This window comes from Heterodontus francisci, chromosome 9, assembly GCF_036365525.1.
Source record: "Heterodontus francisci isolate sHetFra1 chromosome 9, sHetFra1.hap1, whole genome shotgun sequence".
Classification (NCBI taxonomy): Eukaryota; Metazoa; Chordata; class Chondrichthyes; order Heterodontiformes; family Heterodontidae; genus Heterodontus; species Heterodontus francisci.
Genome location: NC_090379.1, coordinates 97389178 through 97414063, shown reverse-complemented (window position 1 = coordinate 97414063; position 24886 = coordinate 97389178). Strand labels below are relative to the sequence as shown.

Sequence of the window (24886 nt, the reverse complement as noted above, 5' to 3'; positions counted from 1 at the left end):
CTAACAGCACTGTGGGTGTACCTACCCCACACGGACTGCAGCGGTTCAAGAAGGCAGCTCACCACCACCTTCTCAAGGGCAATGAGAGATGGGCAATAACTGCTGGCCTGGCCAACGATACCCACATCCCATGAATGAATTAAAAAAAGTACATATGAGTCAGTATTCAGCCAAAGACAAGTATAGATTCCACCCACCAGTATAAACAGGTCTCCATAAAATGGTTAACCAGTCCTGGGAAAGGGAGGGTGGCAAGGGAAACAGGATCTCTTTGATGTTGACATTGCTTCAAGATGACACCCTGGCAATGGACCAATCAAAAAGGCTCGCTTTTTATACTACAGACATGCCTTGGGAGAGTGAACCAATTGTGCCTTTCGCCAGAGCCATCAGACTTCCTGTAAACCAGCTGCACTGAAAGGCTTATATAATTCCATGTACATGCAGACTGGTTTTGACTTGCTTGCAGGCGCAGAATTGAGACTGTGAAATGATGTCATTATGCATATTCTTGTGCATGCACAATGACGTCACTAACAAAATGCATTGCTGCTGCTGGAGCAGCACATATACCAGCTCTAGAAAAACCAGAGACAGTGGGAAAGACCCTTCAAAAAGGAATCTTACTCAGTGCTGGTCGTAAAATATCTAGCAAGTTTCTATTGTTGATACTACCAGCTGCAGGAAACCTGCAAGGTCATCAGAACAGCTAGAATCAATCCTCAGTGGCAGAATCAAAAACCCAACACAAGTTCTGCAATACTCCAGGGCACTGTGAGCATCCAACCTGATCCATTAATGGGACCGGAGCAGCAGACACCTCACTGCAAACTGGTACTTTCCCCTCTGGGTTCCAGATTACACTGCAGGGTGGAAAAGCAGCAGGAAGTTCACAGAGGTTTTTTGTGAGTAAGCTGCATGGTATTAAGTGGTCAAATTCCAAAACAACTTTTGCAATATACTTGGGGATCCCCAAGCCCTAGCTCCTGCCAACATGTAAAATCTCCAGGCGTGCATTCCTGTGGGAAGTGTGTCCACACTTCTTTTCAAGCAAAATAAATTCTAGGTCTGAAAATTTCTCAGTAGATTGGTTTAGAGACAATTACAAGACACTTTCTGCACACCTGGCTGACCAGAATAAACAATAGGTAGTAGTTACAGCAAGGTTTCTTTTAAACCCCTAGAGTTGCTCTGAGCCCAAAAAGAACCACCTTCCAGTGGCAGCACTCCCTCTATATAGTAAAGCACAATATGTTTTGGTGGCATTAAACAGAATGCTTATAACAGACATATCTATCATTAATTGGTAGTCAAGATGCAATTGATTATTCCATGAAAGATGCTGAAATAGCTAAAGATGAAGCGGAAGTCTTAGTACACTGCACGCTAAACGTATCCGACTAATTACATATAATGTACAGCAGAGAAAATTTCAGCCTAACTGGCCCAAGCCAGTATTTATGAGCCTCCTCCACCCCTCTTCATTTAATCCAATCAACATAACAGTCTGTTCATTTCTCCATCATGTGCTTATCTATCTTCCCCTTTAGTGCCATTTGCCTCAACTACTCTATGTGATTGTGATTTTCACATTCTAACCACCTTCTAGGTAAAGAAGACTCTCCTGAATTCTTTACTGCATGAACTTCCCCAAAAGTGGAAACATCTTCTCTCCATCTACCCTATAAAACCCTTCCATAATTTTCAAGACCTCTATCAGGTTACCCCCTCAGCCTTCACTTTTGCAGAGAAAAAAAAGAGACTGTCCAGGCTGGGGCTGTTAGTTGTAACCTCTCGGTTCTGGTACCATCCTTGTAAATCTCATTTGTACCTTTCTTCCCCAGTGCCCCATATCCTTCTGAGAACGTGGTGACCAGAATTGTTCACAGTACTCTGAATGCGGTCTACCAAGGTCATATGCAAGTTTAACAGAGGCTAGAATTTTCTGCCACCCCAGAGAGCCGGATGGTGGTGGGGGTGTGGCATAAAATGGAGCGGGAGGCCTTCCTGACACCACCACCACCCGCCACCCCCCCCCACTCCGCTCCACTTGACGTAGGGCGGGGCTGCCCACCCAAGGCCCTTAAGTTGCCAATTAATGGCCATGCAAGGGCCTTCGCCCACCTCAACAGGGTTTTTACCCGTGGCAAGTGGGCATCCTGGAGCCGGGAAAGGCCACCCAGTGAAAGTTGGGGTCTCTCAGCACCCTGGGGGGGATGGGGCCTGACAATCGGGCACAGTGCCCGATTGAGGGTCGCCCCTGCTTCCCTAACCTCCTTCAGAACCCAAGATGCCTTCCCTTCCCCCCAAATGACCACCCTTACCTCGCCGGTTCCCAACCAACCAACTACCCCGGCGAGGCAACACAAGCTTACCTGCAGTCCTGGCTCCATGTCCTCGGCTGGGCAGCAGTCCCTGCAGTGGCCACCACTCACAATGGCGCTGCTGGGACTAAGAGCTGCCGGCCCGATGATTGGCTGGCAGCTCAATGAGGCAGGACTTCCTCCCTCAAGCAGGTGGTAGTCCCGCCTCGGAACAATTAAAGCCTGGGGACCCGTAAAATACGGGACGGATCCCCAGGCTAGGCAGAAGCGGGTTTGCCACTGACCGGTGACCAGCTCCCATCCGCCCGACGTAAAATCCAGCCTGTGCTTTTCAATTCTATCCCCAAAGAAATAAATCCCAGTGCTTTGCTTGCATTACTTATACTCTTATTAATGGCCGTGTAGCAATCAATAAAGCTCATGGAATATTGAACTACGTAACCAACATTGTTAAACACAAGTCAGAGGAAGACAGTACTCTGATCAGACCACACCTTACGTACTACATTCAGTTGTGGTCACCAAGACACAAGAGGGACATTCAAGTGCTGGTGCCAGTGTAGTGATGAGCAAAGATGCTAAAGACAAAGACATTTCAGCTTGGAAAGGAGGTACCCAAGAGATGGTCTTTAGAGGTATTTAAAATAGTAAATGGTATTGAACAGATAAATTAGGAATATTACTTTACATCAAAGTTGAGAAAGTAGGTTCAAATACCCCAACTAACGTGTCCTATGACCGCAACAAATTCAAATCAATTCTTCTTGAACGCACTAGTCACAATAGAAAACAACATCTGCTGAACTGGAGGCTGACTAAGCTAACAATCCTTTGAAATTCTCTCCAACAAAATCCATGCTGACATGCAACATTCAACAATGCTTATTCTAAAAAATAGTTTCTTCCAAAAGCAGGAAGGGGAGGAAGAGAATAAAAAAAATGCTCATCTTCTGAATATTCATGCTGACCTTTTCCTTCAAGCTGCATTCAGACACAATGGTAATTTTCATGCTGTTGTGGACTTCCAAACAAGATAGTATTAAATTCATTTTAATAAAACCAAAAAGAGATTCAGGAACTATTAAATGGATCACTGAACTGTAATATTTAATTTAAATCTCAGTCAAAAACTTCACCATCTTTCTCTAGGAAAATGAGTGGGTGCTACCTCTCAACTGAACTTTTCAATTGCTTGACAAATGGTTACATATTTTCGTCTTTGAGGCTACAACTCTTCTTGGTCCTCGTTAATAATTAACAATAATTAGATTTTTTTTCTTCAGCACACAACTCTGGCTGAGTCCAGCACCAAGTTATTCAAAAGCTAATATTTTCAAATGTTTGCTTCATATTTCCCTTCCCTAAAAATGAACAGTCTTCAACACATGGAGCTGTGGAGGTCACACGAATTACTGGACTTCATCTTTTGATGTAGCATTGAGTTAAGGTTCAAAACAAACCTTGTCTTACGTGTAGCTCTACAGCCAAGAGCAATATAAACTATCCCATCTACAGTGGATGTTTATAAGGGAGTGGAGTTGCCAACACTAGTTGAAGCCATTCCTGGAGGTTTGCTCACATGATATTCTGACGTGACATTTGACCCATGTGACATCTAATCACTTGATCTCTACAAATGTCACTGCATGTAGTTTGAGTCCCGGGAGGTCACCTGAGAGATAGGAGGAGAGGGAAGTCAGGAATGGGGAAAGAGAGGAAACCCAGGGATCGCCCCTACACCCTCGTTGGCCAGGACTCCCTAAATATTAACATCCGTGATTCCCAACTCACCAGTCCTTCACCATTACATTAGTGCAAAATATCCAATTTCAACACTTCATTCATCAATTGCACCCCTCAGATGTCAGACCGATCAGAACTGCACAGCGTTAAAATACTTGTCACAAAGGGCATTTTAGAAGATTGCATTCCAGTAAATTTCTATTCATTTTCTTACTGAGCTTGTCGCTATTGAACTGTCAATCATTCATTGTTGTACAGAAACAAACACTGTAAAGTGACCTTACGTGTTATTGAGAACACCACAGGGCTTTATTTACTGTCCGCTTCACCATCAAGACTTGTCTTCATCAGCCAGGACATCTGGAGCTGTGGAAAGTACAAATACTTTTAACACAATTTCACAGAAAAAAGGTTTCAGTTTTGTAAAGAAATCTGTGATGGACCCATATGACGCAGGCTCTGCATCCCCAACTTCAAATTAGCAGCAATTTTTTTTTTTCAAAACAGCTTGCAGCAGGGAAAAAAAAACTTCAAACTCCAACTAAGTACATATGGCCTTGGTAGCAATAGCAAGTATGTCTGAAAAAATTTGTTGCCGAACAGGTTAAAAAAAAACTCATACTTCCCAGTCAGTTCCAAAGCTATCCTCTGGACTTTGAGCTGTCCCATCAGATACTGCACAGTAAACTGCAGACATCTCGTGTATTATATGCTTAGAGAAAAGAACAGGTCTAGACATTTGCTGTGAGCAAAGCCAATTGTATTCTATGTGGTCATGACAGATGGAGTCTTGGGGAATACCTGGCACTGAAATATATAAAGTATAAACACGAACTAACTAGTAGGAACATTCATTAGATGCCAACTGAATAACTTTTTAAGTTAATTTCAATGCATTAATATATTAAATTCCACTTCCATCAAATAGGTTCCCACCTCTGCACACCATACCTTAAACACGACGGAAGACACATCAAATGGTTACCAACCAACCCTCTTATTAAAGCAAAATACTGCAGATGCTGGAAATCTGAAAACAAAACACTGGAAATACTCAACAGGTCTGGCAGCATCTGTGGGAAAGAGAAATAGAGTTAACGTTTCAGGTCTGTGACCTTTCATCAGAACTCCTGTTCCGATGAAAGGTCATTGACCTGAAAAGTTAACTCTGCTGCTCTCTCCATCGATGCTGCCAGACCTGCTGAGTATTTCCAGTACTTTGTTTTTATACCAACCAACCCTCTTCTTGATCTGACCACTGCAATTATGTTGACTCGGCCTCCAAAGCTTTATTCCTCCTAGGAATCGCTATATATTTACAAGACGTTTCCTCCCCACAGCGAGGCTATTTAAAAACTCTTCCCTCAACCCTTTCACCATGAGGATTTAGGGGGATACCAACATACTATGCTGTTATAATCTTCAGTGGGTCACAGTTCTGTATTAGCAAATCTTTATCGCCAGAATTACTTTCTGTGGAATAACTGAAATATTCCAAAAGCAGAACAATGCAAAGCGACACTCAGCACATTTGCATTCTCACTGGTTCATCACAGTACAATAGAAATGAATAGTGTATTTACATTCGCAGCAGCACATCACGAAACCATGGCATCCGATATTATTGAAACTAATCCAAACAAAACGCTGTCAGGGTCACTAGTCTATGTAGACTGAATAAATGCAAATCTTTCTCTGAGAACAGCTTCAAAACTAACTGATGGAATAAGAAGTTTCCTGATTGGTAGTTCCTTCGCAAAATGAGTTTGAGCAGTTTTAATCCATTTCTTACAAAGCTACCCATAACTCAGTAGCAAGCTGGCAATTTGCTACAGGATGGCACTTGATGGTAATCATAAACGGTCATATTGGTACAGCAGGATGACGACACTGGAGGTACATTATTAGGAAAAAGTAGAGAATTTTTTACCCTGAATACAACTTGGTAGCGCCCATCATTAAAATTAACTATATTAAATCATGAAGAATTCCAGGACCTTGTATATAAAGATTACAGTAGAAAGAAAGCTATTGGTCCATTTCAAATATCATGTGGCCGCAAACAAAAAAGATCTGTGACCCTACTGGTATCTTAAATCACCCATCATCAACATGTTGTGCATTAAAAACTTGTTTAAAAAAATTGGGGGAAAAAAGATTTTGTCTAGAAATCGCACCGACACCACAAAGATCCATCCCAGTATCTTCAAGAATCGAACCTGCAGCACACCATTCCCATTCATGTTTACTGGAACAGAACTTCATAATATCCCGTCCCATAGACTTATTTGTACATCCAAATGGCAGCCACTAGGCCACGTGACCAGCACTTTTAAAACTTCCTTTCCAACTCCTTTTATAAATTAATTCAGCAGAATTGCTGAATACTAGATGAAGTACAGTTTAATGTTTAAATGATTATTTTATCTAAACTGAGTGCATCTCAGGACCATCGGAAGCATGCCGTTAGTCATAGCTATCTTATGAGGTAGGGAGAAAAGGAAGAAAGATGGCTCACTGGAATGAAAATCCATTAAAAGCACAATTTACAAAATAACATTTCAAAACTGCAATATTTTTATTGTTGGCAGATCAGAATTTTTATAGCATTACAGTTTTTGGAATTCCTAGTTGTCACTTAATATTGCACTACTATTCAATGGTGTAAAATTACTCAGTTTAAAAATTGCAACCAAACCAGAAACTAAGCAATGGTATGCAATGAACAAGGCATGAGGTGTACAGGAATATCCATTTCATTTTCACTGTACTCGGTGTCTTTACAACAAAGTCCTGAATGAGCTGTGCTGAGTAATTCACAATAGGGAACTATCAAATGCTAGCAAATCCTCACCACAAAATATATTCTGTAGTACAGGATAAATTTAAACACTTGCATTGCGTCATCCTTCTACTGAAATCTACTAAAAATCTTTATACTATACTAGTGGACAATTAAAATGAGTCATAACCTGTATTCAACATCTAGGGCAATTTCCTAGCATGCAGGATTACTGAAGACAAATTGTTTACATGGTATTTAACTACAAAATATTCTTTTACATGTAGAATAAGGACGAACCTAGGGAACAGTTACAAGACATCAATATAATTGGCAAAACAGGACGTCACGCTATATCTCTTGTAGTCGATTACAATAATAAGTTACTATTTTGAAAAACTGTGGCAAGCAAATTTGAGGTTAGTTTCTGCTTTGTGTACAATTGACAATCTGAGCGTAAATTGCGCTCGTCTTCCCCAAGCCAAGTTATGAGTCAAGCTTCTGCTCAAACTCATTTTGCATAATCACAAACATAAAATCTTGCAAGAACCAGCACAAAAGAATGCAACTGGTTCTTTTCTCCTTGCATTAAAAATGTTTTATTGATGTATTTAAGAACAGTAAACTGGTACAGTTTTATTACTACAGCTGAAAAATGGGTTTAATCACAAAAAATAAGCACTTTTGGTAGGAGTGTCTAGTGAGTATTGAATCACTGAAAATAACATTTACAAAAACTAAACTGAACCATGTATTAGTTTGTAAAATAAAAACAAGAAATGCAGGAACCACTCAGCAGGTCTGGCAGCATCTGTGGAAAGAGAAGCAGAGTTAACGTTTCGGGTCAGTGACCCTTCTTCGGAACTGACAAATATTAAAAATGTCACAGGTTATAAGCAAGTGAGGTGGGGGTGGGGCAAGAGATAACAAAGGAGAAGGTGTAGATTGGACAAGGCCACATAGCTGACCAAAAGGTCATGGAGCAAAGGCAAATAATATGTTAATGGTGTGTTGAAAGACAAAGCATTAGTACAGAAAAGGTGTTAATGGACTGAATATTGAACAGCAAGTGCAAACATGAAAAAAAAGTGGTTAAGCAAACTGAACAAACTAAGATGAAATGAAATAAATGCAAAAAAAGGTTGTAAAAAATGTAAAAAAGAAAAAGAAAAAACAACTAAAAATGAAAGTAAAATGGGGGGCTGTCATGCTCTGAAATTATTGAACTCAATGTTCAGTCCGGCAGGCTGTAGTGTGCCTAATCGGTAAATGAGCTGCTGTTCCTCGAGCTTGTGTTGATGTTCACTGGAACACTGCAGCAATCCCAGGACAGAGATGTGAGCAGGGGGGAATGTTGAAATATCAAGTAACCAGAAGCTCAGTGTCCTGCTTGCGGACTGAGCGGAGGTGTTCCGAAAAGCGGTCACCCAGTCTGCGCTTGGTCTCCCCAATGTAGAGGAGACCACATTGTGAGCAGCGAATACAGTATACTACATTGAAAGAAGTACATGTAAATCACTGCTTCACCTGAAAGGAGTGTTTGGGGCCTGAGATAGTGAGGAAAGAGGAGGTAAATGGGCAGGTATTACACCTCCTGCGATTGCAGGGGAAGGTGCCATGGGACGGGGACGAGGCGGTGGGGGTAATGGAGGAGTGGACCAGGGTGTCGCGGAGGGAACGATCCCTTCGGAATGCTGACAGGGGAAGGGAGGGGAAGATGCGTTTGGTAGTGGCATCACGCTGGAGGTGGCGGAAATGGCGGAAGATGATCCTTTGGATATGGAGGCTGATGGGGTGGAAAGTGAGGACAAGGGGAACCCGGTCACGGTTCTGGGAGGGAGGGGAAGGGTTGAGGGCAGAGGTACGGGAAATGGGCCGGACACGGTTGAGGGCCCTGCAAACCACAGTGAGGGGGAATCCCCGGTTGAGGAAAAAGGTCATACCAGTATTAGTTTCATTGGTGTGCACTAGTCTTCTTAATAAATTAAACACTTAATATTCCAAAACTTTAAAAAAAAAACATTGTACCAAAAAAAATTTGCTTAATTTGAAGAGCTTCCTCAAAGGAGCACTGCCAGCAGACACTTGGGAAATTCATTATTTCAATTTTGGGCGTGACCAGTTTTATGGGAGGAACCGGCATCCAGCACAATATATTTTAAACCAGCATTAAAGATGGTGGGAAGATAGAGTTCATGGTGCTTGATTTTGGTTTAGTTATGTGTCGTGGCACTGAGCACCAATGTGTCCCAAGTCGCTGACATGGATGACATCCAATGTGGAATAATTACAACCAGCTTTAAAACCGAGAAATTAATAGACAACTTACAAATATTAGTTTAAAAGTCTTTAGCTGAGAGACACTGTGAAAGCTATGAGAAATTTTTCTATGCATTAAATAGACTACTGCAAAATTCAAGCAGCTGGGCAAGCAAGCTGGAGCTTTCCCACAAGACGAACAACTCTTTTGTGTTCATACCAACTGCTCCCTGGCTTTGAAAATTAGATTTTGTAATTCAGATTCCTTCAGGTCCAATGACAGCCTCATTTTCAGTTACCCTCCCCAATCTATCCAATAGTACAGCACACTAAACTTTACTATGCAACTGCCCAATTATAACTATCACTGAATGTTCCAAATAACATTGATTAGAAACCCCCTGACCCCATGCACTACTCCTGTATCTATATATACCTCCCAGTGTTCACAGTAGGCTGCTATATATTTTCATCTTTTTCTGAAAAATTTTGATTTGATTTTTTTTTTGGAATTAAACAGTCAAAAAATGTTGCTTTTTTCAGTGATCTGCTTCTTTATGGCTTGGCACCAAATTTAGATGTCAGTTTTTCCACTAAGTTAATCACCTTGGGGCTGTTCTGGTATTTTGAGATGTTAGCTTTCAAGAGAAAGTTTCCCATTATGATTTGTGTTACAGTATTTGCATATTATCCCAAGTAGTCCACAAGAGTTCACCCATTTATTTCTCATCAGATTAAAGCTGTGCTGGTTACACATATACCCATGAAAGCTACCTTTAAAAATCACCAGCACAAAATGCAAAATAACTGGATCCCCACAAAAAAACTGATGTCTTCATACCTAAAGGGCTATTACAGCCAAGTTTTCTAAATGCCAATACTCTTACAGTCTATACACCTTTAGTCCTGTTCTCAGAGGATTAAGGAGTCAGCCATTGCTAGATAGAAAATGATATGCCAAAACACTGCATAAAGAGAAAGAATATATCTCTGATACATCACAGCAATTTTTTGTTGCTAATCATTTTTCTGGAAGCAGAGAGAGTGCCCAGCAGCTTCTTTTCGGGCGGCCTTCAGCTGGTTTCCTATTGCAGTTTCACTTTGCAGTTATTAGCTGACGGGATTGGATGTGAGTCAATAGATGTTACAACGCCTCCAACCAGGTGGTTCAAAGCAGTTGTTCAAAAAAAGCACTCAGTACTGTACATCACAATCACATCCATTTAATGGCACTGTTTAAGTGCCAATACCTTCAATGTTGCAAAAGATTTTGGGCTGTGTAAGTCAAGTTTGTGACTTTTCGAACTGGAATAAAAAGGTACCTCAGAAATGCACATGTGCTGTTTAACTACAAAGATCATTTATAAAATCATGAACAGATTCTATCCACATAAATGTACAAGAAATTCTCTTTATTTTGCCTATAGGTTTGGCATGCAGGAGGAAAAAGGGAAATTGGTGTAAACTTATCTCAAACCAATTCCCCTGATGGCTCAACCTCTGGTTTCTGCAGCTTTAGCAAACTTCAGCTCAATAGCAGAGATGTCACAACTGACTTCAGTTTTTAAAAAAAAAAAGAGGTAAATTTAAAAAAATAATTAAGAGAAAATGGCAATTGGCTGGTTGTAGCTCATAACTCTGGTTTCCTGATTCATCCATTTTAATACCAATTGTATTTTGAACATGCTGAAAGGTTTTACCTCTACTCCCACGCTGGAAGATTACTGCAAACATTTATCAGCGAGTGAAGACAGTTTGCTTGACACAGCAGTTTTAAAGACATTTTCATTAAATTTATCTTCCCTGACTCTACTTTGAACTTACTTATCTGTGCCATTTAACAGTTCAGTGGCAGCACTCTTGCCCATGTCAGGAGGTTGTAGGTTCAAGCCCTACTCTAGAGACTTGAACACGTAGTCTAGGTTGACATACCAGTGCAGTGTTGGAGGTGCTGTCTTTCAGATGGGATGTTAAACAGAGGCCCCTTCTGCCCTCTCAAGTGGATGCAAATAATCCCACGGCAACATTCAAAGAATTGTTCTCCTTGTGTTCTGGCCAATATTTACCTCTCAATCAACATCACTAAAACAGAAGACCTAGTCATTTGTTTAATTGTTTATATGGGACCTTACTGTGCAAAGATTGCCTGCCGTGTTTCCTCCTCTGCAGTAGTGACTACACTTCAAAAGTACTTAATTAGCTATGAAGCACTTTGGAATGTCCTGATGTTGTGAAAGGCACGATATAAATTCAAGTTTTTTTTTTAATATTTCAGTTTCCCCCTTAACCTCTTCCAGCTAGTTTCAGTTTTTCTAACATTTTCTCATTCACATTACACCTGGGATAATTCACTGCTCTTCTCTGTCTCCAATTCACATACATTTTCTTTGTAGCATGGGTGACCAAAATTGAAGAGTCCTCCAAATGCAGCCTGACAAATGAATCATGAAACTTTGGCAAAATCTCAATTTTTATTCCACACTTATGGTTGTCTCAGCTTCTTTTAAATTCCTTTGCCACATTGTTTGTATGTTGAAATTGACATGTGTTCTGATACTCAGACCCCTTTTATAAATCTGCCTGGGTTAATTCAATTTCAGGTATTGAACATGTCACACTCACGGAGGGAACAATGATGAAATATGAAATGAACTGGAGGAATTATGAAATAAAAGTAAACTGTTGAACTAAGCTACAAGAAAATGAATACTTTGCTACCCGGCAACATGGAGGGAGAGGCCAGGTGATCCACTCCTGTACTGCCAATCAACATGTTTGTCTGTTAAAGACAGGACCATTAACGATGTCTGGAATTGCCTTGAGGAGGCACATCAACATGCAAAACAGCCCATTCCATACTAACGACTCCAATCATCAAAAATTGGGCTCGCAAAGGCTTTTGCAGACAGACCGAATCCGAAGCCAAGGCCAAAATAATAGGTGTGAAAAATCACCTGTTTATCAAAATGAATCATAGCCATTATGTAACAATGGTCCCCACATCCTGGAATATTGTATGAACATCCCAGGGGAGAGCGTCTTGAGTCACCTGACTAAAACTGAAGCCTGATAAGTTTTTACCTTAAAAGAACTCCCTGCTCTGGGAGAGACAGAAAACCATTCCAGCTAGAGAAGCTGTGAAATCACTTCAGCTATGCAATAAGCGCTGCCAGCACCATCTTTAAACTACTATGGCAGAGAGATTGCAAGATGACCTTGAAAGTTCCCCACCTGAGAAACTGAACCAGGACTTCCACCAGCAACCTCGGACTGAGTTTTAACCAAAGGAGTTTGCAACACTTTATCAATTCCAAGACAAGGAACATTCAGGCCTGCAACGCTGTTAAAAATTCTTCCCAGAAAACCTAGAAGCTTTCAACTATCTTTACAACAATCGAACTCTAACTGCATGTTACCCTTTACTCTCTAGCTCTTCTTGTGTGTGTGAATATGTGGGAATGTGTGAGTGGGTTAGGTTGTGAACATTTTCTGGTATTGTTTTAATAAATAGTTATATTTCTTTTTAAACCTATGAGAAAAACTGTTGTTTGTCTGTTTATTTGGCCCATAAACACTCAGGGACTAAACCACTTTTAAAAACACTACATGTGCTCAGTTGAGAGGTGAAAAGTGGAAGCCACCCACACCATTTCCCACCTGTCTGTAACAAACAATTTGATATACAATCTGACAACTCATATCAGTGTCAGAAAATATAAAAGAACCCAGGGTTTTCAATCTTGTTTGATGATAAACTGGTTTTAACCCAACCTGCCCAGTGAGAATGGAGTGGATTCAGGTCAGACACCCAATTTACACCCTGTCCAATTTTAATTGGAATATATCTGAAAATCAAATGGGCAGATTTAAAATCAATAGTAAGCTGCTTTTATACTGGGCCAGTGGCACTACAACAACTTTCATAATCGGAGTACAAACTTGGCTCTTGCCAATCACCAACCTTAGCAAGTACACCTTTGATATTGCCACCAGCTGTGCAAAATCTGCCTGGAATAGTTGTACCCACTCCAGACGATATAAAAACTGCTATACTGTAGAATGTAATTAGTCTATAAAAGATACAGGATATCTTTAATTATTCATTTACAGGATGTTGGCATTGCTGGCAAGGCCACCATTCTAAGGCCATCCCTAATTACTCTAGAGAAGGTGAGCTGCCTTTTTGAACACAACTGAGTTGCTGGATTGCCTGCCATTTCAGAGGGCAGTTAAGGGTCAACCAAATTGCTGTGGGTCTGGACTTGTATATAGACCAGAATGGGCAAGGATGGCAGATTTCCTTCCCTAAAAGTGAATTGGATGGGTTGTTAGGACAATCCAGTAGTTTCATGGTCACCATTACTGATACTGGCCTTTTATTCCCAATTTATTGAATTAATTGATTTTAGATTCCCCAGCTGCTGTGGTGGGATTTAAACTCAAGTCTCCAAATCATTAATCTAGGCCTCTAGATTACTAGTCCAGAATATTAACACGATGCTACCACACCCACTAAATGGGTCGATGGGATGAATTAGCTTTCATCAATGGGGAAGGTCCTCATGAGACACTTGGCAAATGGCAGGATTTTCAGTCGCCTACTTTCAGTTTGTCTGAGGCAAAATAGAATTTTACACAACAACTTGATGTTGTGGAAGTTATGAAAGCTTCAATAAAGGACTTTGCTCATGCTGAGCTGCAGAAATGAAGGCTAAATGGCCAACTTAAGGATGAGATCATGCTACCTCCTATTCTCAATTCCCTAGTACACAACTTGTTACTATTCAACAACAAAACACAATAACAGTAACTTTCACTGAGTGGACACCTGTGTAACCATGCAAGCATTCATTTCTACAATTTTATGCGATTGGAAAAATCGGGTCAAGAGATCAATCTCAACAAGGTTAAACATTTCCATGAAATGTACTATTGCCCATCCAAAACCTGAAACATGGTTATGCACTGCTACAATTACCAAATGCTCAATACCCAGCCAACTTACAGTCTTGTTTATAATGCAGTAAAATTATTTGTGTAACAGGCTGAGGAAGAGGAAGTACTGTTTTCATTAAACAAGCAAACAAACCACAGATATTTACAGCAGCAATTTCCAAACATCAATGCATTAAAAGATTTCATGTTAGATGGGAAATGTCAAATCTTCCCAACATTACATTACTGCTCCCTGCCACTTCATCTTGTTTCCTGTTAGTTATTTTTAATATAACAATACAATATCTCTAATTGCTACATATGACTACACACCTACAGTAAATTTTCTGAAGATGGCAACAAATTAAATATCTGCTCAATTATGATTGTAATCCTGATCATATTATGTTTAAAAAGCCACAAGACACAAGAAACATATACTTCATTAATTTCACAGACCTGTTAATGGATAGACTTATTCTGGTTCAGTAACTGTGGCAAAAGGGGAAAAGAAAGGAAGGGATACTGCCAAGAAACCACATCTTGCACTCACAGTTGCCTTCAAAAAAGATTATAGCTTTTTGATATATGTCTGATTAAATTCTGCAATATTTTGACGAAGAACAAACAAAAGTGACAACCATTTGCTCAAAACATAATTGCATTGCAATAGATTAACCTGGCAACATGCTTATTGAGGTCCAGACGTCAGAGTTCATGAACGTAAGAAATCCAAGCAAATGACCAATACCATCAGCAGACCAGGCACACTGATAAAAGCCCCAACCAGCCAATCAGCTTTGTGTAAGGAAGCTTCTGGATTCAACCAGTACTTTTTTTTGCTGAGCTGAGAGTAATCCAGAGTCTCTCCACAGATGCTACCAGACCTGCTGAATATTTCCAGCACTTTGTTACCCATTATATTTCTACCCTTTGCCAGTTCTGATGAAGGTCACTGACCTGAAAAGTCAACTCTATCTCTCTCCACAGATGCTGCCTGACCTGCTGAGTATTGCCAGCACCTATTGTTTTTATTTCAGCTTTCCAGCATCCGCAGTATTTTGCTTTTATTTCTATGAGCGTAATCCAGACTGCCTTTTGCTTTCCCATATTCAAGATGTCCACTAAAGTACATCCAAATACTGCTGAATAAATGTATTAATATTGTGAAATATGTAACTTTTTGAATTTTGTGTAAACCCTTATGTTAGTATTTGAAAATTCTAATGCCTAAGGGGGAAAAAGGCAGATGAAATTTTTGGAAAGCATTTTGAGCAAACAGATTAGCTAGCTACATATGTTTAATATTACAATTGCTCTTCTTCAGCATTTTCCCCTCCAGTAAAGGTAAGCAGTCCTGGTCTAACAACATAACATAATCTACATATATTATTAAAATCAGTACAACTGTTACATTTCCATTAAATGTAGTATGTAAATATTTTCCTTTAGTCTCTCACCATGTTGAAACGGTTTATGCCAAACTGTTAGTGTTTCCATTCATAGAACCAAAGACCTTTGTAACATAAAAGCAGGCCATTCGACTCATTGTTCTTGTGCCAGCTCTTTGAAAGAGCAACCAATTAATTCCACTCCCCTGCTCCTTCCCCATAGCCCTGCAGATTTCTCCTTTTCTGATCACTCAGTGGTACTCCAATATCCTTCCGCCACAAATTGCTCAAAATATTTTCAAAAAATTCCACATTCAATTTTTTTTCTTTAGTAATTCAACTACAATCTGTAACCTTATGGTCTGGCATATCCCTCACTCTACCATTACCATCAAGCCAGGGGATCAACCCTGGTTCAGTGAGGAGTGCAGGAGAGCATGCCAGGAGCAGCACCAGGCATACCTAAAAAATAAGGTGTCAAACTGGTGAAGCTACAACACAGGACTACATACATGAAAAGCAGTGGAAGCAGCATGTGGTAGACAGAGCAAAATGATCCCATGACCAAAGGCTCAGATCAAAGCTCCACACTCCTGCCACATCCAGTCATGAATGGTGCTGGACAAGAGGAAGAGGCTCCACAAACATTCCCCATCAGTGATGGGGCAGCCCAGCAGGTCAGTGCAAGAGATAAGGCTGAAGCATTTGCAAACATTTTCAGCCAAAAGTGGCAAGTGAATGATCAATCTTGGCCTCCTCCTGAGGTCCCCAGCATCACAGATATCAGTCTTCAGCCAATCTGATTCACACCACCTGATATCAAGAAACAGCTGAAGGCATTGGAAACTGCAAACGCTATAGGCCCTGACAAGAGGCTGTGAATAGAACTGAAGACTTGTGCAGCAGAACTAGCCGCGTCCCTAGCCAAGCTGTTCCAGTGCAGCTACAGCACTGGCATCTACTCGGCAATGTGGAAAATTGCCCAGGTATGTCCTGTACACAAAAAGCAGGACAAATCCAACCCATCCAATTACTGCCCTATCAGCCTACTCTCAAACATCAGCAAAGTGATGGAAGGGATCGCCGACTGCCGCTTGATAGCACCCTTACTCAGCAATAACCTGCTCACTGATGCTCAGCTTGGGTTCAGCCGGTGCCACTCAGCTCCTGACCTCATTACAGCCTTGGTCCAAACATTGACGAAAGTGCTGAACTCCAAAGGTGAGGTGAGAATGACTGCCCTTGACATCAAGGCATCAAAGAGCCCTAGCAAAACTGCAATCAATGGGAATCAAGGCAAAACTCTCTGCTGGTTGGAGTCATACCTAGCACAAGGGAAGTTGGTTGTGACTGTTGGAGGCCAAACATCTCACCCGCAGACATCACTGCAGGACTTCCTCAGGGTACTGTGCTGGGCCCAACCATCTTCAGCTGCTTCATCAATGACCTTCCCTCCATCATACGGTCAGAAGTGGGAATGTTCACTGATGATTGCATGGTGTTCAGTACCATTCACAACTACTGATGCTGAAGCAGTCCATTCCCTTATGCAGCAAGACCTGGGTTACGTTCAGGCTTGTGCTGATAATTTGCAAGTAACATTTGTGCCACAGAAGTACCAGGCAATGACCATCTCCAACAAGAGAGAATCTAACAGCAATACCATCGCTGAACCCCACACCAACATCCTGGGGCTCACCATTGACCAGAAATTTAACTGGACTAGCCATATAAAAACTGCAGCTACAAGAGCAGGTCAGAGGTTGGGAATTCTGTGGTGAGTAACTCACCTCCTGACTGCCCAATGCATATCCACCATCTAAGAGGCACAAGTCAGGACTGTGACAGAATACACCCCTCTTGCTTCGATGAGTGCAGCTCCAGCAATACTGAAGAAACTCGACATCTCCCAGAACAAAGCAGCCCACTTGATTGGCACCCCACCCACCACCTTATACATTCACTCCCTCCACCACTGGCACACTGTGGCAGCAGTGTGTACTATATACAAGATGCAGCGCAGCAACTCGCCAAGCCTCCTTAGACAGCACCTTCCAAACTCTCAATCTCTACCACCTGGAAGGACAAGAGCAGCAGATGCACAGGAGCACATTCATCTGTAAGCTCCCCTCCAAGCTACACACCATCCTGAGTTGGAACAATATCTTTCACTGGCGCTGGGTCAAAATCCCAGAATTTCCTCCCTAACAGCATTGTGGAGGTACTTGCACATGGACTGCAGCGGTTCAAGAAGGCTGCTCACCACCAATTAGGAATGGGCAATAAATGCTGGCCTTGCCAGCGATGCTCACATCCCAGGAATGAATAAAAAAGTCATGGAAAATTCTAATGTCCAACATAAGGGTTTAAACAAAATTCAAAAAGTTACATATTTTGCACTTTTATTACATTTATTCATTGAATTGACTTATGATTTTAATGCCTGCATTCGTTTTTAAATTAAAGGCCTCCCAAGTCCTGTCAGGCCCACGCCCTGCTCCTGCCCTCCCTTTCCTCCTGACAGGCACCAGGAACCAAACCTCATATTCCACCCCTCGTTCTGCCACACTCCAGGTTCCCACTCCAGTGATGCCAGAGATAAAAGGACACTCCCCAGCTGCCAAACTCCAGAAACCTTACCAAGGACGGTCAAACTCCAAGACACCCATTTCGATACCAAACACCAATATTAATCCACAGTGCCACCAAAGCCATGTGCTAATTTCCAGAACCAACCCCCAAGTATAGCTCAACCCTTAATTTATCCTACCCAATACTGGTAGGCAAGAGGTAAAAACCTTCACTTGGTGCATCTTGTTGTATATTTCCAGCTTTAAAAATGGTGAAGGATAGTAAATAATAGGTAAAAGAATGTTTATAAAATAAAGGCTACTTATTGTTTCCACAGAATATTGGATATAGAGCCAAAAGAACTCAATCTGAAAACACCAGAATAACTTTTAATGAAAATGGAACTTGACTTATTTAGTCAGTCAAGGTAAATAAGTAGCCCTGATGCAATACTCTGCATAGCATAAAAACCCCTATTGTTATCAAACAGCAAATTCTCTGGCTCACTGTCAGCAATGACATAAAAGATCTTCAGGTAAAACATAATGAGAGTAATTTTGCTTTGACTCTGAAAAGGAAATACTATTTATACACACATACCCCAAATTGTATGTCCAATTCTTTTCTAAATGAACTTGGAAACCAAAAAATATACTGCACAAGACAGATCTCCAATTCTGCAGATTTTCTTAATAAAATGTTAATGATTGAACTGGACAGGATTGCTTCAAATCATAGATATCCTCCAAAATGCACTGAACTACAAGGCATCAGCCTCCTTCCATGTTACAGGAGAGAAACTCGTGCAAAATTACAACCTTCAAACCCAAAAGCACCGCACACTTCCATCAACTTTGACAGGCAACATGAATTCTTCACCTCCTTGGAGCAAATTAAAATAAAGGGTAAAAGATCACCACAGAATAGTACCAATCCCTTACACACTACCAGCATATTGTTTAATTCTCAGCTTCTTCCATGAATTACAACATGGAAAAGGGAAAAACACATTTCCATCATCGAGCAAGATAATCAACTTCTGACCTTGGCAGAGGCCATGTGCAAAGGCTCAAGTAGCAGGTAAATTATTCCATAGGGATGCACAAAGTCAAATGATACTGGACTGCAGGCGCACTTTCTTTTATTAAAAAAAAAGTAATCAAATCTGCTTTAGCTACTCAGTAAAATATAAACCAATCCCCAAGACACAGATGTGTGAATCACAATGGAATGTGCATTCACAGTATTTGTGCAAAATACATGACAACAATCGAAAATTAAACTAATCAGTTATAAAAATACAGAGGAGATGTCAAGATAAATTAGCAATTCCCCCACTGTACCTTCTGTCATGTTACCTACATTTCCGCAAGAAGTGCTACAGCCTTTTTGGCAAAATTTCAGTGGAAATACTACAGTTCCAAGATTTCCACTAGGGCACATCAGGATATCCACACCGCCTTCTTGTATTTATATACACAGATTCAACTATTATTCAAAACCAATGACAGCTGTTTATATCAGCAAGATGCATTTGAAATCAACAAACAACCCATCAAGTGTTTATATTTCCCGTTTAATGAAAACTGCTATCCCTGGCCTTCTCCCCTCCAGAATACTGGCAAAATATCAAATATCTATGGATTCAGTACATATTGAAATGTGGGGCTGAATTTTACCAACCCTTCGGCGCCACGGGTCACGGCGCGGGGGCCAGTAAAATTCTGCTGGGAGAGACCCGCCTCAAGCCCAAACGCTTGAAGGGCCTGCTGCATATTACCAGCGGTGGGGGGACCTCGGTGCAGCCCCCCCCACCGCTGCTGGGCAGCAGCACCTGAATTTAGCATATTCAAAACGGTATTTATCTCTGCAGATTATGCAGCCCGCCACCTCTTGATTTCCGGATTTTACGCTGAACGGGCGGCCGTCACGTTCCGTCCCATTCACGAACAGAAAAGCGGGCGGGTCAACAAGAGGTTTCTCTACCAAAGGCAAGTTCAGATATTCAGGGGTCTCACTCTGCATACTGAAAGGGGGGGGGGGGGAAGGGGAGCAGGGGAATTACAGAGTGAGACCCTGCATTCTTAAAGGGAGGAGGGAGGGGGTCTGGGATTACTGGAGGGAAAGCTCTGCAGGCATGAAGAGAGGTACCGTGTACCCTCCCACTGTAAACAGTGTACGCTCTGTGTTTGTTCGTATTTCTGAGGGAGCAATGGCACTCTGGTCACCCTGTGTGTGGGAAGGGTGCCAGAAACAGCAGGAGCGTTAAGGTTATATGGATGGTGGGGCCAATGGATGCAGCTGGTAGGATCTTGATGTGGTCATGCTGTGCCACTCAGTGTTGGCCAAGATGGGCAATGCCGCGACACGCCACATAGTTGATCCATGAAAACACTTGATGTACCAGTCAACACCAATCCCTGCCCTGTTAGGAACCTTCGAATAAATAAAGGGTTCAGCTTTATCACATGGAAATAGGTATGGCTTTTCCTACATTGTGATCCTCTGCTCCTGAGGATCCGTATGTGCCGGAGCCAAAATCAACAGTCAGGTGCAGTCCACGTAGAGGCCCCCGGTCGCGAGCAACAGCCCCCAAGGGGAGCTTGCCATTACGGTCACCGTGCATCAACAGGCCCCACATGACATTCCATCGGATGAGCACCAGCGTCAGAAGCGATTGCTCATGTAGAGAAGGTGACGACACATCGCTCTGCTCAAAGATGACCTGCAGCCCATGGGCGTCGGTGGACACCCTATGCCTGCAGTCCTCATAGTGGCAGCAGTCGTCAAGTTTGACACCGATGCAGCTTGTCAGGGCCTACCGGAAACCTTTTTAGGGTCACACAGTCAGCAATGCAATGCTGCATCAGGGAGGTCACCGATGTCCTGCACCGAAGGGCCAGTGAGTGAGTATGTATGCTTCAGGATGGACCCTCACAGCCAGGCCCAGAGGGCCATCAATTTCGGCACCACTGCCGGATAACCAAAGGTTTTAGGGTTCATAGACTACACCCATGTGGCCATTAGGCTTCCCGCCAGGTTACCACCTGCAGACGTCACCATTTAAGGAATCTTCTCAATCTAGGTGAAGCTGGTATGTGATCACTGGAGATGCTTCATGCAAATCTGTGCCCACTTCTCAGGCAGCTGCCATGACACCTGGGTCCTGCGCCAGTCCCAGCTGCCACCACTGTCCACTGAATTGGCTCAGATGGAGGGGTGGCTTCTTGGAGACAAGGGCTATCCCTTTCAGACATGGGTCCAGACACCAGTGAGAGACCCCACTACTGCTGAAGAGAGATACAACCCCAGCCACTGAGCTAGAACAGCCACCATTGATCAGGCAATCAGCATGCTGAAAGAGCATTTCCAATGCCTGGATGGATAGGATGATGCCCTGTACTACGGGCCGAAGAGGCCAGCTCTTTTCTTTGCTGCTCGCTATGCTCTGCAAAACTACGCACCCAATGGGGGCCAAGCCTGGCATGCTGGGGAAAGATGTCAACAGAATTCCTCCTCGGACTATGAGGACGCTGAGGACCTACAACAGGAAAGGTGTTTGGGAGGGCAGATGGCACCCAGGCTGTGCATGCAGGGCGAGCAGCGAGCTAGGGATGCACTGCAGTGGCTTATCAGACAAAGGCTCTCTGCTCCATTGGAACCGACATGGGCTCTGCAAGCCACACATCACCCTCACTCACCTGCCTTGCACCAGTCCACATCTGCAGCATCTCTGCATAAACCATGAGAGCCAGCAGCTGACTGAGGCAATGTCACGGCATCCGTGGAGATGCTCATGAGTAATGATGGCATGGCAATGATGTTATTGCATATGTTGGCTCTTCTGAAGGGCCAACGTTGCAAAGGGATGTGACACAAGCACTACATGCAGGCACACATCATTCACACAAAGAAAAAGGACACACATGTTGGTGAGGAACATTTAGTGAAAGATGTATTTACATTGCTGTGACACCCATGCATTCCATTTGCGTCTGTGCTCTCTGTAAATGCCTGCGCGTGCCCCTTCTCAGGGCAACCTCTGTGCTAGCAGCCTGACTGGAGGAAGGCTGCTAATCTGATTGCCCTTCGGCTATGGATGACTTTCGTGCTCGTACCCTAAGCGCACGAGGCCTGGAGGGCTCGTTCATCCCCTTCTGGCATTGGACCCTTTGAGGCCGGATGGCCCCACGGCTACTCACCTCCTGTGCCATCTCCAGTCAGACTGCCTTGTTCAAGTGAGAGGGCCTCTTCTTACCGTCGCTGGCTCAAAGAACCTGGTTAAAAGGGCAACACAGTGGCGCAGTGGTTAGCACTGCAGCCTCACAGCTCCAGCAACCCAGGTTCGGTTCTAGGTACTGTCTGTTTGCAAGTTCTCTCTGTGACCGCATGGGTTTCCACCGGGTGCTCCAGTTTCCTCCCACAGTCGAAGACTTGCAGGTTGATAGGTAAATTGGCCATTGTAAATTGCCCCTAGTGTAGGTAGGTGGTGGGAGAATTGAGGGAAGGTGGGGATGTGGTAGGGAATATGGGATTAATGTAGGATTAGTATAAATAGGTGGTTGATGGTCGGCACAGACATGGTGGGCTGAAGGGCCTGTTTCAGTGCTGTATCTCTCTATGACCTCCCGCCTTGCCCACACATCCTGGAGGAGAGTGAGCAGGGACGCTTTGCTGCACTGTGGGGCCATCCTAGAGCAACCCTCTGCCATCCTCGGTTTTTGGTGTGGTCTTTTAAATGCAAAGGTGACTCCACAGTGTAACTGCTCTATCTTCTGGCTGCAAGGTTTGTCTTGCACATGTTTAAAAACCAATGCAGGACTAGTGCGGAAATCTGTGCTGTTGTCATGGTTTTTCAACGATTATATATCGACGCATGTTCACAAATACTCTGCTTCTGCAGCAGATCATATTTATTGCTGTAATAGTTCTAGCTGGCAATGCAGCTAGAATATGAACATATTTTTCTGTTTTTTTTCAAAGATCGGTTATTGTAGTTTCAAGCATTTTCACATAACTGTTAGTAGAGAAATGAATACAGATTCCAAATGCATATTAGTCCACAGCTTTTCAGAGTCAGATGATTAGAAGCTCACAGTATGCAAATATTCTTCAATTATGGTTTTATTTCTGTTGTGTATTTGCCTTTCATGGTACATTTAAGTCTCACGTCCTGAAATGTGCAAAATTAAGTTTATTCACCCAAGTGTGGCACGCCTACAAAAAGCAATTTAACACTTGAGTGCAAGAAGAGGATCGCATCTTCACAGGACACTGGGACACAGCAGGGCAAGTATGAGGCAGCAAAGCAGAAAGTGCTGGGGTAACTCAGCCAGTCAGGCAGCATCTGTGGAGAGAGAAGCAGAGTTAACTTTCAGATCTGTGAACTTGGTTAACTTAACTCTGCTTCTCTCTCCACAGATGCTGCCTGACCTGCTGAGTTTCTCCAGCACTTTCTGCTTTGCTGCCAGATTAACAGCAGCCCCACTCTTCACCAGATTAACAGCAGCCCCACTCTTCAAAAGTGAGGTAACTATTTCTTTGAAAGCTGTCAGGAAGTAGGAAGTCAGGAACTGCTGCACAGTTGTCAAATGGTTCCTCACTGCGCCAGATGTCCTGCCTCTCCCCAAGTAATATGGGGGGGGGGGGGGGGGCTCGTCGCAGTGATGCTCGGCCACCGCCACTGAATGTGAGCACACTGCCAAGTTCAAGAGGCGCCACCACACAGCGCGGCGCCCGAATAAAATTCAACCAGTGGTGTTTTTGTAGTCTCTTGTACTCTGTATCCTTCACGCCAAGTAAAATGTTTTCTCCCAATCTTGACTATGCCATGAGGGAAGAGTACAGACCATAGGTTAGGTGGCATGTCACCAAGTGGAGGGAAGAGGCAGGAGAGAGCGAGCGAGCACGAGAGAGAGAACAGGCAAGCACATTGTTCCAGGCACATTTCCTCACATCCACATGAGTGGCAGTGATTGTATCTTAGGAATACATCACTTTTTTTTTTTACCTTCACAGTATGGTTAATGACAGAGATTTTTGCAAGTTTGCAAGAGAACGAAGTGCCTTAAAAATGTTGAGTATAATTCTCCCAATGGCCCTGCAGGTACAGCACCTAGTCAGACAGATCAGGTCCTATTACCCAACTGTCAAAGGTTGACATACAAATTGAGCAATTAATTTACACTAGATCTCTTTCCTTGGAAGCGAAGATCCATTTCTATTTACTTTTTAAGATAATGAATACTGGCTTTTAGGGTGCTTTTGTTTTCATTAAAATAAGTGCAAATCTGACCTACTCTCCATTAGTTTTTTTCTGTACATTTCTGTATTTTTCCAAGTTGTGTAAGGTATACAACACTAGATAAATAAATAACTTTTTTCCAATTTTGTCGCATTTTTGGACATCGCCCTCCCCACTAAAATTGCTCATACATAGCGCCAGGCCTGGCCCTGTGTGCACCCTTCATGAAACACCATCAGTAACAGGATGCATTTTCAACTTTGCACTCATTTTTGTACTTGTAATAACTTTGTAGTTTTTTTTTTAAGCATTTGTATGCTCACGCTTCACCTTCAAACATATAGAGTCATGAAGTCTGACCCTCAGGACACATTTATTTGAAACAGGAATTCTCTCTCATTTCACACTCCTGATATCTGCTCACTTGATACACGTTTTAGTATCTTACAAGTTTATTAATGCATTGCAACTTTTTAAATTACAACTGTAGCTATTTAACTTAGCTATTTGTCTACAACTTTATAGGTAATCATAAGTTTTAGTTAATTGAAAGTGTCTAATCAAGACTTAAAAGAAAAGTCCAGGACTTTTTTCCATGGAGATGTTTTATAACATGACTGTTCAGAAAATAGCTGCT

The 24886-nt window shown here is 42.5% G+C and overlaps 1 protein-coding gene across 13 annotated transcripts in view; it reads right to left on the bottom strand.

The window, feature by feature from the left end:
• sipa1l1 (signal-induced proliferation-associated 1 like 1) overlaps positions 1 to 24886 on the bottom strand; it is a 371020-nt gene that overhangs the window by 283980 nt on the left and 62154 nt on the right. For 11 of the 13 annotated variants that reach the window (XM_068039580.1, XM_068039575.1, XM_068039579.1 and 8 more), the window contains exon 2: positions 4352 to 4433. The exons of the other annotated variants lie outside the window; for them this stretch is intronic. The gene's annotated coding sequence lies outside the window, so the exon portion shown is untranslated. The remainder of the gene's footprint in view (positions 1 to 4351; positions 4434 to 24886) is intronic. 13 annotated transcript variants of the gene reach the window in all.